The 15,091-nt window shown below is 48.0% G+C and overlaps 1 protein-coding gene across 2 annotated transcripts in view; it reads left to right on the forward strand.

Moving 5' to 3' along the window:
* Positions 1–15,091, forward strand: part of IFT56 (intraflagellar transport 56) — a 195,363-nt gene that overhangs the window by 23,161 nt on the left and 157,111 nt on the right. The window contains exon 2 of one of the 2 annotated variants that reach the window (XM_075832289.1): positions 11,196–11,293. The exons of the other annotated variant lie outside the window; for it this stretch is intronic. The gene's annotated coding sequence lies outside the window, so the exon portion shown is untranslated. The remainder of the gene's footprint in view (positions 1–11,195; positions 11,294–15,091) is intronic. 2 annotated transcript variants of the gene reach the window in all.

Here is a 15,091-nt window from a genome sequence, read left to right on the forward strand (position 1 = left end):
TGAGCATTTTGGCCCCACAGGTGTTTCATAGATTTTATTAGAATTTGGACGTGAAAATGAAAAATGAAATTTTTTCCCAATAAGATGTCGTTTTTGCTAAAAAAAAAAAGGAATGAAGAAGAAAAAGCCCCCCAACATTTTTAAAGCAACTTCCCCAGAGTACGTAAATACCCCATATGTGGTCCTAAAATGCTGTTTAGGCACATGGCAGAGCTCAGAAGGAAAGGAGCACCATTTGGCTTTTGAGCAGAGGATTTGCTGAAATATTTTTCAAGCACCATGTTGTGTTTGCAGAGCCGAAGAGGTACCAGTACAGTGGAAACCTCCAAGAATTTACCCTATTTTGGAAACTACACCCCTCAAGAAATTTATTTAGGGGTGTAGTGAGCATTTTGACACCACAGGAGTTTTTCAGAATTTGATAAAAAGAATGAAAAATGCACATTTTTCACATTTACTGCATGCTATTTCAGTTCTCAATATTTTGTGCCCAGCTTGTGTTATCGGAGATACTCCCACCATAAATTGTTACGCAGGTACTCCTGAGTACGGTAATATCCCACATGTGGCCATTATCCGCTGTCTGGGCACACAACGGGGCTCAGAAGAGAAGGAGTACCAGTTAGCTTTTGGAGCTTAGATTTTGCTGGAATGGTTTTTAGTATAAAAATTACTATAAAATTTATACTGAAAAGTGTATATAACTTTGTATAAGTTTGCATACATTTTGGATAAAGTTGAAAGTCTTGATAGTTTGGATAAAGTTTGGAAGAAAGTCACTGATCAGCCACAGGAATACAGGACTAAAATATGTGCAACTATGTTCAGCTGGTCCTTCCGGGTACGGCCTAGGCACATGGCAGGGCTAAGAAGAAATTTTATTGGAAAGTCTGGGTAAAATTTTGGGGACAAAGTCCTGGATTATAAATTAGTCATGGCAACGCCACTGAAAAGCTGTAATGCCCATGGCTGTGAGCCGTCAGGTTTACTCACCTCCTGATGGCCGCAGCCATGGATCAGTGAGTGCTGGCCCCCATCTCCTCCTCAGGAGTCGCCAGCGCTCAGTTTCGCTTAACTCGGCCAGGTCCCTGAGTTAAAGTGCCAAATTAGCCTATGAGCACCCTGGACTATAAGAAGGGCCCAGCCCCTTCCTACATTGCCTGAGCGTTGTTGTCGTTTCCCTGGTTTGTCTCTGCAAATGGTCTACTAGTGTCTTCCAGTTCCCAGTGTTTCCTGTAACCTGTATCCCGTGCTATCCTGGTCAAGTGGCGTATTGAGTTGGAGTCGTACTGTGCTGTGTACCACGCCTGTCCTGTTACACCACGCCTGGTGTCCGCCTGCTGCCAAAGTCCAACCCGAGCCTGCCTTGCTACTGCCTGAAGCTACCACAGGTACACCTATACGAACTTTAGACTTTGACCTGTGCCCTGTTGCCCAGCTGCCATACCGTTAAGGCGGTACGGCTCAGTGGGTTCACGAAACCCTACGTGACAGTACGCTCAGGCCATGGACCCCTCTGGTCGATCCAAGACCATGATGACGTCATAAGAGATGCGGGCGGATATGCTTGACATCCGGTCTCGACAAGACCAACTCCTCCAGGCATTGAACATTGTTGTCCATCGGCTGGATGTGCAAAGTGCCGTTCCTCCTACTACACCTCCTGGCAGTACAGATCCTCCAGTTACATCTCCTGGCAGTGCTGATCCCTGATTTTCTTTGCTGCTACCTCACCACTATGATGGAGACGCGAAGACCTGCCGTGGATTTTTTAACCAGTGCCAGATCCACTTTAGCCTGTATGCAAGGGCATTTTTGACTGATGGTGCGAGGGTCGCTTTCATCGTCTCTCTACTCACTGGCAGGGCCCTAGCAAGGGCGAACCCTATCTGGGAGAGACAAGGACCAGAGACCCGTGACTTCCAGGGGTTCCTACGGACCTTTCGCACGGTGTATGAGGAGCCTGGACGAGTCTCGTCGGCAGCTACCGCCTTGCTGAACCTACGCCAGTGAGACACTTCCGTGGGCGAGTACGCCATCCACTTCCGCACCCTGGTGGGGAATTGTCGTGGAACAATGAGGCCTTGGTGGCTACATTCTGGCAGGGACTGTCTCCTGAGATTAAGGACGAGCTTGCCACCCAAGATCTACCGTCTACCCAGGAAGACCTCATTCTTCTGGCCGCACGGATTGATATAAGGATACGAGAATGGTTCCAAGAAGCTCGTCGGGAGGGAAGACTCCCTAGCCCGGTTCCTACTTTGCAGCATCTCCTACTGTCCTCAGATGCTGATCCTTTAAAAGGAGTCTGTGAGGACAGACCAGTTTAAGCATTCTACCCAGGAGAGACAACGCAGACGCACCTTGGGACTCTGTCTATATTGCGGCCTCGGAGGCTGTCTTGTGTGTCTGTGCCCCAAAAAGCCCCAGAGCCTAGAGTTAGTGGGAGAGGCAAGCCTGGGTGTAGAAGGACTTTTGTCTAATTGTCCATTCCCGTGACCATAGTGTCCGGCGAAAAAATGCACCGGGTCTCTGCTTTGTCTGGACTCTGGATCCGCATCTAATTTCATTCGAAGAGACCTAGTGGATCTTCTCCAGTTGCCCACAACTCCTCTGGAGAAGTCTTTTTATGGTTTCATCAGTGAATGGACTACTTCTGCCAGACACGGTTGTAGCTGTGACCAAGCCACTGAGGCTCCTAGTGGGAACCCTCCATTCCGAGCTCCTCTCGTTCTTTGTCCTGGCTAAAGCCGTCAACCCTGTGCTGCTGGGTCTGCCCTGGCTCCGACTACATGCTCCAGTCCTGGACTGGAATTCTGGAGAGGTTATCAAGTGGGGTCCCGAGTGTCTCAACCGCTGCCTGGTACAGATTCATCCGGCCCAGCCTCCTCTGCCTCAGTCCTTGGCAGGATTGCCTTGTCATTATTCCATGTTCTTAGGTGTCTTCAGAAAGGAGGAGGCGGAGACGCTGCCCTCACACCGGGCGTATGACTGTCCTATCGAGCTGTTTCCTGGTGAATCCATTCCCCGTGGTAGGGTATATCCCCTCTCATTACCAGAGACTCAGTCCATGTCTGCCTATGTTAAGGAGAATCTGGAGAGGGGCTTCATATGGAAGTCCTCCCCGGCAGGAACCGGGTTCTTCTTAGTCAAGAAAAAGAATGCTTCTTTGTGACCCTGCATAGAATACCGGGGTCTCAACCAGATCACGGTAATTGATTTCTGAACTGTTTGATCGCACACGAGGAGCCCAAAAATTTTCTAAGCTAGACCTGCGGAGGGGGGAGGGGGGGGCGTATAACCTAATCTGTATTCGCCGGGTTGACGAACGGAAGACGGTATTTAACACCCGTGACGGACATTATGAATACCTAGTAATGCCCTTCGGCCTGTGTAGCGCTCCCGCGGTCTTCCAAGAGTTTGTTATTGACATCTTCCGTGACCTCCTCTATGTTTGTGTTGTGGTCTATCTTGATGACATCTTGATTTTTTTCTCCATACCCGATGACTCATCGGAGACATGTCCATCAAGTTTTGCTGCGATTAAGTGAGAATCGCCTCTACGCCAAGTTGGAGAAGTGCGTGTTTGAGAGAGATGCTCTACCCTTCCTGGGCTACATGATCTCAGATCAAGGCCTCAAGATGGATCCTGAGAAGGTAAAGGCTGTCCTGGAATGGCCACGTCCTAACGGCTTGAGGTCCATACAGCATTTCCTGGGATTCGCTAATTTCTACAGACAGTTCATTCCAAACTTCTCCTCCCTGACATCTCCTATCTCTACCCTCACCAAGAAAGGTATGAACTCCAAGGTGTGGCCTCCAGATGCGGAATCCGCATTTAATAGCCTGAAGAGTGCCTTCATGTCAGCCTCTATCCTCCATCATCCAGATGTATCTCAACAGTTTTCGTTGGAGGTGGACGCCTCCTCTGTTGGTGGCGGTGCACTTCTGTTCCAAAGAGGTTCCCAGGGCAAGACTATGGTATGTGACTATTACTATAAGCTCTTCTCTTCCGCGGAACGCAACTACTCGATTGGGGATCGGGAGTTACTGGCCATCATGTTCGCCCTGGAGAAGTGGAGGCATCTACTAGAGGGCGCAGTTCATCCCATCCTGATTTTGACCAACCACAAGAATCTGACCTATCTCCAGACGGCCCAATGGCTGACCCCTCGTCAGGCCAGGTGGTCGCTCTTCTTTGCTCGGTTCCAGTTTGAGCTTCACTGCAGTCCGGCTGACAAGAATGTGAGGGGCCGATGCCTTATCCAGGTCGTTCGAGACAGAGGACACCATGGAGTCTCCACAGAGTATTATAAATCCGTCTTGCATTGTCTCTGTCAACCCTCTGCAAGTTAGAGACATCCCTTCGGGGAGGACTTTTGTGCACCTGACAGACAGAGGGAGAATTCTCCGCAGGGGACACAGCTCCAGACTGGCATGTCACGCGGGTACCCGTAAGACCCGAGACCTCATTCCCCGTAATTTCTAGTGGGCCACGCTACCCAAGGACATCATGGACTTTGTTTCGTCCTGCCCAGTGTGCGCAGCTAACAAGGTTGCTCACTCCATACCTGCTGGTCTGTTTCAGACGCTGCCTGTGCCTGATGCTCCGTGGCAGCATATAGCAATGGACTTTGTTACTGATCTGCCTCCCTCTGCGGGATGCAGTAAGGTCTGGGGGGTGGTGGACCGATTTTCGAAGATGACTCACTTCGTTCTGCTGACCGGTCTACCTTCTGCTGCTCGACTGGTCAACCTCTTCATCCGACACATCTTCCGCCTGCACGGCTTACCTCGGCATATCATGTCGGATCGGGGTGTTTAGTTCACGTCTAAGTTCTGGAGTACCCTTTGTAAGCTCCTCAATGTAAGGTTGAACTTTTCCTCAGCCTACCACTCCCAGTCCAATGGTCAAATCGAGAGGATCAATCAGATCATGGAGAACTACCTACGACACTTAATTTCCGAGCAGCATGATGACTGGGTGCAGCTTCTTCCTTGGGCCGAGTTCTCAACAATCATACTAGCGAGTCCACAAAAACGACACCTTTCTTCATTGTTTACGGCCAACACCAACAAATCCTTCTCCCGTTATCCGTTATGTCCGAAGTACCCACAGCTAATTCTGCTTTTAGGGACTTCCTGCAGATCTGGCAGCAGACCCGATCCTCCATTCTGCTGGCGGTGGACTGCATGAAACGTAAGGCAGACACAAGGAGAAGAGAACCTCCCCAGTTTTCTCCAGGTACCAAGGTCTGGCTGTCCTACAGAAATATCCGGCTGAGGATGCCATCGTACAAGTTTGCTCCCAGGTTCCTCGGACCCTTCGAGATCTTGCAACAGATCAGCCCTGTCTCCTACAAGCTTAGGCTGCCTCCTACCCTCAAGATACCCAACTCCTTTCATGTCTCCCTTCTGAAGCCTGTCGTCCTGAACCGCTACTCCAAAATTCCTAGTCCTCCAGTGGCTCCCAGCGGTTTGTCCGATACATTTGAGGTTAAGGAGATTCTGGACACCAAGAGAGTGGGTGGAGGAACCTTTTATTTGGTGGATTGGAGGGGGTTTGGTCCTGAAGAGAGGTCCTGGGAGCCAGAGGAAAACCTCAATGCTCCTACTGTCCTGAAGAAGTTTCTGTTTCGCTCTGTCCCCAAGAGGAGGGGGCGTAAGAGGGGGATACTGTAATGCCCAGGCCGCGAGCCGTCAGGTTTACTCACCTCCTGACGGCAGCAGCCATGGATCAGTGAGCGCTGGCCCGCATATCCTCCTCTCGAGACGCCAGCGCTCACTTCTGCTTTACTCAGCCAGGTCCCTTAGGGTGCGCACGCACGATCGTGCCCGCTCTTAAAGGGCCAGCACGCGCACCTGAGTTAAAGTGCCATATTAGCCCATGAGCACCCTGGACTATAAGAAAGGCCCTGCCCCTTCCTACATTGCCTGAGCGTTATTGTCGTTTCCCTAGTTTGTCTCTGCAAATGGTCTCCTAGTGTCTGCTCCCAGTGTCTGTTCCCAGTGTTTCCCGTTCCTGCTACTTGTAACCTGTATCTTGTGCTATCCTGGTCAAGTGCCATATTGAGTTGGAGTCGTGCTGTGCGGTGTACCACGCCTGTCCTGTTACACCACGCCTGGTGTCCGCCTGCTGCCAAAGTCCCATCCGAGCCTGCCTTGCTACTTGTACACCTGTACGAACTATAGACTTTGACCTGTGTCCTGTTGGCCAGCTGCCATACCGTTAAGGCGGTACGGCCCAGTGGGTCCACGCACCCTACGTGACAAAAGCCAGAGGCATGCAGGACTGATATATGTGCAGCTGTGTACAGCTGGTCTTTCCGTGTACAGCCTAGGCACACGGCAGTGCTAAGAAGAAATTTTATTAGAAAGTTTGGGTAAAAACTTGGGGAGATAGTCCTGGATTATAAATTAGTCATGGCAACATCACTAAAAAGCCAGAGGGATGCAGGACTGATATATGTGCAGCTGTGTTCAGCTGGTCTCTCCGGGTACGGCTTGAGCACACGGCAGTGCTCAAAAGGGAAAGGGTGGCATACGGCATAATCTTACTGTAGCTGTGCGAAGTACATCAGGGTAAAAATAAAAGGTGGTTCAACAACAAGATCAGAATTTCAGCGACGTATGGTATGTTTTAAAAAACTGCTTCATGCACAGTCCTGGCTTCTCGGGGCACGTGTCGCACGGATAGGTGGAGGTGGTATATTTTCTTATGCCGTTCTCAAAGCATACCTTGCAACGTTTTTGGCTCTTTCCCTTCTTGGCAGTTTGGGGAACTTCACTGTGGAAATGTTGCCCTGGCACAATGCTTGTGGCCTCGCTTCCAGAAGTACTGGGGCCCTCCCATTCCTGATCTCCAAATATAAGGGACTTTATTACCACCTCTTGAAATTCCAGGAAAGTTCCCCGCTGGCCTGAAGATCTGGATAGCTCGTAAGCATTATACAATGCTATTTGCATGATGTGCACGACCAGCTTCTTATACCACACCTTTGATTTGCGCATGGCATTGTATGGCTGCAGCACTTGATCTGAAAGATCAACCCCTCCCATGTATATATTGTAGTCAAGAATGCAATTGGGTTTGAGGGTCTCTGTACTGGTACCTTGTACAGGGACGGGGGTGCGGCCATTGCCATGTATTGTTGTCAATATATGGACATCCCTCTTGTCCTTGTATTTGATACACAATAGGTTGTCGCTGCATTGTGCCCTACTCTCACCTCTTCTGAGCTTTTGCCCGAGCAGCAACCCAGGGAGGCTTCTCTGGTTCTTGCAAACTGTGCCGCATGCCACTGTAGCGAGACTCTTGAAAAGTAGTACGCTGATATAGTAATTTCCCAGGTAGAGGTCTTAGCCCTTGTCCAGCAGTGGATGCACCAAATCCCGCACTATCTTGCCATTAACTCCCATGAAGGGGGGCATTCTGGAGGATGAATAGTGGTGTCCTTCCCTTCGTATATTTTTCATTTGTAGGTGTACCCTGATGTACTTTCGCACAGCTTATACATCTTCACGCTGATACCTTGCCCTCTTATTCGACAGGCACTGAAATGGTCTAATAGGGGTCTAATGTTAAATAGGTGGTCAAAGCTAGGGTCACCTTGGGGAGGGCACTGTGCATTATCGCAGTAATGCATAAATATGAGAATTATCTGAAAACGTGTCCTGGCCATCACCATGCAGTACATGGGGGTGTGGTTAGGGGCATAACTAGGAAAGACTGGGCCCCATAGCAAACTTTTGACTGGGGCCCCCCCTCCCCTGGGTGTCACACAACCCCCCCCTTGTAGATAGTGCCTTTTTTACAGCCCCCCCTGTAGATAGCGCCGTACAGCCCCCTCTGTAGATAGCGCCATACAGCCCCCTCTGTAGATAGCGCCCTACAGTCCCCTCTGTAGATAACGCCATACAGCCCCCTCTGTAGATAACGCCATACAGTCCCCCCTGTAGATAACGGCATACAGCCCCCTCTGTAGATAGCGGCATACAGCCCCCTCTGTAGATATCTACAAAGGGGGCTGTATGGCGTTATCTACAGGGGGGGCTGTCTGACACCATCTACAGGGGGGCTGTATCGAGTTATCTACAGAGGGGGCTGTATGGCGCTATCTACAGAGGGGGCTGTATGGCGCTATCAACAGGGGGGCTGTATGGCGTTATCTACAGAGGGGGCTGTATGGCGCTATCCACAGGGGGGGGCTGTATGGCGTTATCTACAGGGGTCTGTATGGCGTTATCTACAGGGGTCTGTATGGCGTTCCCTACAGGGGGGTCTGTAGGGAACGCCATGCAGCCCCCCCTGTAGGGAACGCCATACAGCCCCCCCTGTAGGGAACGCCATACAGCCCCCCCCTGTAGGGAACGCCTTATAGCCCCCCCTGTAGGGAACGCCATACAGCCCCCTCCTGCAGGGAACGCTATACAGCCCCCCCTGTAGGGAACGCCATACAGCCACCCCCAGTAGGGAACGCTATACAGCCCCCCTGTAGGGAACGCTATATAGCCCCCCCTTGTAGGGAACGCCATACAGCCCCCCCCTGTAGGGAACGCTATACACCCCCTCCTGTAGGGAACGCCATACAGCGTCCCCAACCCCCCAAAAAAATGCGACCTACAGTGTGAAAAGACAAAAGACATGTATCCCCTATCCACAGGACAGGGGATACATGTGTGATCGCTGGCAGCGATAGGGAGAACGGGGGACCGAAAGTCCCCCAAGTTCTCCATGACTAACCTCTGACTTCCGGCGTCTGCGCAGCTCAATAAAAATGAAAGGAGCGCTGGTCACGCATGCGCACAAGCGTGCCATTCATTTCTACGGAGCTGCCGACACAGACCCCGGAAGTCCGAGGTTTGTGATGGAGAACTTCAGGGGACTTTCAGTCCCCCGTTCTCCCTATCAATGCCAGCGATCACACATGTATCCCCTATCCTGTGGATAGGGGATACATGTATTTTGTTTAATGGCAGAGCGGGGAGATACCTCCCTGCTCTGCTGTAGTGTTCAGTGGCGTCCCGCTTTAGCAGCCATAGCGGCTGCTAGCGTTGCGTCCGGCCATGGTGGGGGCCCGTGCAGATAATGCCACACACACCCCAAGTAGATAGCTCCATTGGGGCTCCCTCTAGGAGTGGAATCCCCAGCCAGAGCTGCCAATTCTTTGGCTGGGGATTCCCCTACTGTTGGAGCCCCTGACGTCACTATCCATACACAGTGACATCAGGGAATCCTCCTGGACCGGAATGTGATATCAGGGGCAACCCCAGAGCCGGAGTCCCAGAGCAGAGCACTAGTATAGGCCTTGCCCCGGAACTCTGGGGAAGCCATTAAAATCGGTGTCCTTATATGGACATGGATGTCAGGGGCAACCCCAGAGCTGGAGTCCCGGGCAGAGCGCTAGTAGGCTCATCCTGGGACTCCAGCTGTGCTACTGACATCACTGGGACTCCTGCTATGGGGAAGCCCCTGACATCACTGTCGATGTATGGACAGCGATGTCAGAGACTTACCCAGAGCAGAGCCTGACAGACTGTCCATATATGGACAGCGATGTAAGGGAATTCCACAAGAGTCCCGGAGCAGAGCCGATACTAGCGCTCTGCACGGATCCCCGGCTCTGGGGAAGCCCCAGACATCGCTGTGCATATGTGGACAGCAATGTCAGGGAATTCCAGAGTCCTGGAGCAGAGTCTGTACTGGCGGCTCTGTGTCCCACGGGCCGCAGATGACAGCCCCAGGGGCCGCGTGCTTGAGGCCCCTGCTCTACACCCTCCAGTGCTTCAGTAAGCTGCAACTAATCAAAAACAAATGAGCTCCTCTAGGACAGGATTACTAAGTCAAATTGCTATATGTGAACAAATCTTTTTGTAATACTATACACATGGCAGTTCTTGCATAATTTTTTTTCCATAACACAGAACTACCAATATGGACTAAAATATCTATTGGCCACATACCGCAATATCCCACTAAGATCAATATAGTGTTTTCATAAAAAACAATATATCGTTTTTATAGAAAGCACTTCAATTCAAAGTCTGAATTGAGTTGAAGCGTTTTTAATTGATATATCCAAAAACGTTCTTGTTTACTCATCTTTTTAATATGATCCTCCGCCCTCCAATGATTATCAATTATCTCAATAGCAAGGAATTTAGTATCCTTGGGATCTTTATGATGAAATTTACAGTAGTACCTTGAACCTATAACAGGATCGTTCTTTACAATATGCCAATTCTCTCTAATGATATTTCGTATCAATGATGAACTTGTGGAATATGTAGTAATGAACGGAACCCTTAATGTTTTATCATTATCATCAATTCTCTTTACCTGATAATTATACATTTATTTGATGTTATCGCCAGAATGGACTGCGATTTCTTCTCTAACCTCCTTCAATGCTAACGACACCCTCTGTTTCTCATAATTCCTTTCTATCAGACGAGATTTAATAACTTGTGACTGTACATCAAAGTCCTCTATTTTTGTGCAATTTTTCTTTATCCTTTTATACTGCCCTTTTGGGATATTCCTAAGCCAGGGTTTAAAGTGGCAACTCGAACATTCAATATAACTATTGCAGTCAGTAGGTTTGAAATAATTTTTGGTATACAGTACATTGTTTTCTATAATAATTTCCAAATCAAAAAAACTAACTCTATTTTTGTCATATTCTGAAGTAAAGGTCAGATTACATTTATTGTTATAAATATAATCGATGAAAGTTAATAAACCCTCTGTTATTCCTTCCCAAATAATAACCACATCGTCTATATAACGTTTATACAGCTTTATAAATTCACAAAAAGGATTATTACTAGAGTAAATAAAGGAATCTTCCCAGACTGCTAGGTACAGATTTGCTTTGCTCGGTGCAAATTTAGCACCCATGGCGGTACCGCCAGTCTGAAGTTAGTAGTCTGAATTGTACCAGAAATAATTCTTCTCTAAACTAAACCTTATGAGATCTATAATAAAACGACCTTGTTCAGGTGTAATTTTTATCCATACCAAGAGTACGTTCTACAGCCTGTATCCCTAACTAATGAGGTATACAGGTATACAATGATGAAACATCGCATGTACATAAAATAGTGTCTCTAGTGACATTTACGGTTTTTAACTCCTCAATTACATGTGTCAAATCTCTCACATAGAATCTACTAGCCACAACATATTTTTGCAGGAAACAGTGGATGTACTCAGAGATGCGACTAGTTAATTAATCTATTCCGACCACAATTGGCCGACCCGGCGGATTGGTTTTATCCTTCGGAACTTTAGGTAAGTAATAAATTACAGGGATCTTGGGATATTTGATATTTAAATATTCGAATTCCCTGTCATTTAGAATCCCCCTCTTTTTTACATCTAGGAGGAGACTCTCCAATTGTTTTTTGATAGCTAATACAGTCTGACAGTAATCTCTTCATTTCAGTGTGATAATCACAATTATTTAGAATAACAACCCCCCCCCCCTTTATCCGCAGGTTTTATTACAACCTTAAGTTTGCAGGTAAGTAGCTACATCTACTTACCTGCTAACGCCGATGCTGCTGCAGAATCAACTGAAGCCTCTGGTGCCGGTGTCCTCGCTCGTCTGACACGATGCAGGACCTGTGAGTGACGTCACAGCCGTGATCTCTCGAGAACACGGCTGTGTCTGCACTGCCAGAAGCTGGGCGTTCTGAAGAGAAGTGGATGATACTTCTCATCAGAGCGCCCAGCTAGTAAAAGTATTAAAAACGCCCCGATGTACACACATAATACACGCCCACTTGGACTTTTACTTTTAAACACACCCACTTGGACTTTTGCAAGCCTCATTTGCATAACTACAAAAATGGTCATAACTTGGCCAAAAATGCTCGTTTTTTTAAAATAAAAACGTTACTGTAATCTACATTGCAGCGCCTATCTGCTGCAATAGCAGATAGGGGTTGCAAAATCTGGTGACAGAGCCTCTTTAAAATCTCTCAGCGCTGTTTCTTCTACAGAAGTTACATTTTTTTCCTTATTTTTCACATTTACAAGATCCAATTGGCTGTGTACAATCTTTTTGAAAGCCCCAATACAATGATTATTGCTGATAAGGGGTATGAACCCGGATTTATCACGTAACTGTGTATGGTTATATTGGTCTTTATGACCTTCATAGACTGTCTCTTTATGTGTGACATTATCTCTATTATTCTTTATAGCAAAATGCTTCTAAGGGTTGAGGGATCGAATGAACTTGTGTATGTCAATATATGTTTTAAATTTATTTATGCTTTGAGAAGGTGCAATTTTAATCCCTTTATTTAGAACTCTATAATGATCATCTGTGAGTGTTTTATCACTCAGATGAAATACTCCTTTTTTATTCAAATTTCCTTCTGTTTTTTTGGGGGAACCGTCCCCCCTTATATTTTTTGTCCTTTTGCTTCGTCTAATTTTATTTTTAACGGTGTCAACCTTTCCCCTTGAAAATGATTCTCTTTCTGTGGTATTAAATTTAGCGATTTTAATAACTGGTGGGGAAATTTTTTGGGATTAATGCCATGATTCATGTTACTTGATTGTAATGGGGGTATATATTGATTCCCTTCCTGATACTGATAATTATTATAATATCTCTGAGATCTAAAACCTCTCTGTTGATATTATATATGGTGATGATTTCTATAATAGGCTTTTTTTCCCTTCCCTTTTTTTTTTCCCTTCCCTTTTTTTTTTCCCCTCGATGGACATGTGTCTTTTTTCAACCAAACTAACTATGTAACTATGTAAGGCTGTTGGCAAACCATTACAGGTGACTGACTACCTTATAAAGCTGATTGAGAGAATGCAATAGATAGATAGATAGATAGATAGATAGATAGATAGATAGATAGATAGATAGATAGATAGATAGATAGATAGATAGATAGATAGATAGACAGACAGATAGCTACACAAGAAAGTTTGATCAGCACATTCCAGCAAAATGAAAAAAACGTGTATACATCTACAAGCACGCCTGTGACTGCAAAACAGTAAACACGAAAATGGCGACAGTACCATGCGAACACCAATGCCACCTAAAACACTATATATAAATAAATATGCATTACTGCTGAATCTATTTACAATAGTGAGGTTCTTAGCGCACATTTTGATCAAATTGTGTGAGCCCATCTGCCACGTCAAGGGAACCTCACTTGCACCGGTATACACGTTTGCTGCCTCCCCCATGTTTCACTGTGGGTATGGTTTTCTTTTGGTGATGTGCAGTGTTGGCTTTGCGCCAAACATACCTTTTGGAATTATGGCCAAAAAGTTCAAGCTTGGTCTCATCAGACCATAACACGTTTTCCCACATGCTTTTGGCAGACTTGATGTAGGTCTCTGCAAAACATAGCTGGGTTTGGATGTTTTTCTTTGTAAGAAAAGTTTTCCGTTTTGCCACCCTACCCCACAGCCCAGACATATCAAGAATACGGGAGATTGTTGTCACATGCACTACACAACCAGTACCTGCCAGAAAATCCTGCAGGTCCTTTAATGTTGCTGCAGGCCTCTTGGTTTGCCTCCTGGACCAATTTTAGTCTTGTCTTTTCATCAAGTTTTGAGGGACGTCCAGTTCTTGGTAATGTCACTGTTGTGCCAAATGTAATCCACTTCTTGATGACCGTCTTCACTGTTCGATGGTATATCCAATGCCTTGGAAATACTTTGGTACCCATCTCCTGACTGATGCCTTTCAACAATCAGATCCCTTTGATGTGTTGTAAGCTCTTTACGGACCATGGTTTTTGCTGTCACATTCAACAAAGAAAATGTCAGGAAAATCCTAATACAACAGCTGAACTGTCACGCTGCGGGGTGTGGATGTCACGATGCGGGGTGTGGACCCACTGGGCCGTACCACGTAGCGGGGATGGCAGCTGGCCAAACCGGAAGGTACACAGTTCAATGGTTCAGCGAGAGTACCTGAGGCAATCGTAGGCAGTGGCGAGGCGGAGACGTCCAGAACCAGGCGGTGGGAAGTCGTTCGGTGAGGCGTAGCAGGGTAGCGTAGACTGTAGCACAGCACGGCAGGTAGCACAGCACGGCAATAGCACTAGGTAGCACGGAAACAGGATACGGGATACGGAATACAGGAGCAAGGTACACTGGGAGGCTGGAAGACAGTGGGAGACCATAAGCAAGACGAACAACGGAAAAACTAACAACGCTCTGGCAAAGGGCAAGAGGGCAGAGCCCTTTTTATAGCCCAGGGCATCCTGGGCCAGATTACAGTTTTTTCAAAAAGGCGCACACTGGCCCTTTAAGGCCGTGCGCGGGCGCGCGCACCCGCCGGAGGCACTCGGAATCCGGAAGAGAGAGCCGGCGCCTGACTGGGGGACGACGCTGCAGGCAGGTAAGCTGTCCATGGCCACGACCGTCGGGGTTAACGACCGATCGACGGGCCGTGGCCATAGACGTTACAGTATCCCCCCTCTTACGCCCCCTCTTCTTGGGACCAGAGCGAGAGAGAAACTTCCTCACAAGAACAGGGGCATCGATGTTCTCCTCTTGCTCCCAAGACCTCTCTTCTGGGCCGAACCCCCTCCAGTCCACCAAATAAAATGTCCTTCCTCCCACCTTCTTGCTGGCCAGAATCTCCTTTACCTCGAAAGTCCCAGATGGGCCGGCAGGAACCACTGTGGAACTAGGAGTCCTGGAATAGCGGTTCAGGACCACCGGTTTTAGCAGGGAGACGTGAAAGGAGTTAGGAATCCTGAGAGTGGGGGGGAGCCGCAGCTTGTAGGATACCGGGTTAATTTGTAGCAGGACTTCAAAGGGACCAAGGAACCTCGGGGCAAATTTGCATGACGGCACCTTCAGCCGGATATTCCTAGAGGACAGCCAGACTTTAGTCCCTGGAAGGAACTGCGGAGGCGCCCGTCTTCTTGTGTCTGCCTTTCTCTTCATGCGGTCCACCGCCAAGAGGATAGAAGATCGGGTCTGTTGCCATATCTGTAGAAAGTCCCTGAAGGTGGAGTCGGCTGCAGGCACCTGGGACATTGTAGAAACAGGAAGAGGTATACGAGGATGTTGGCCGTAGACGATGAAAAA

This window comes from Rhinoderma darwinii, chromosome 7 (assembly GCF_050947455.1).
Source record: "Rhinoderma darwinii isolate aRhiDar2 chromosome 7, aRhiDar2.hap1, whole genome shotgun sequence".
In the NCBI taxonomy this organism is placed as follows: domain Eukaryota; kingdom Metazoa; phylum Chordata; class Amphibia; order Anura; family Rhinodermatidae; genus Rhinoderma; species Rhinoderma darwinii.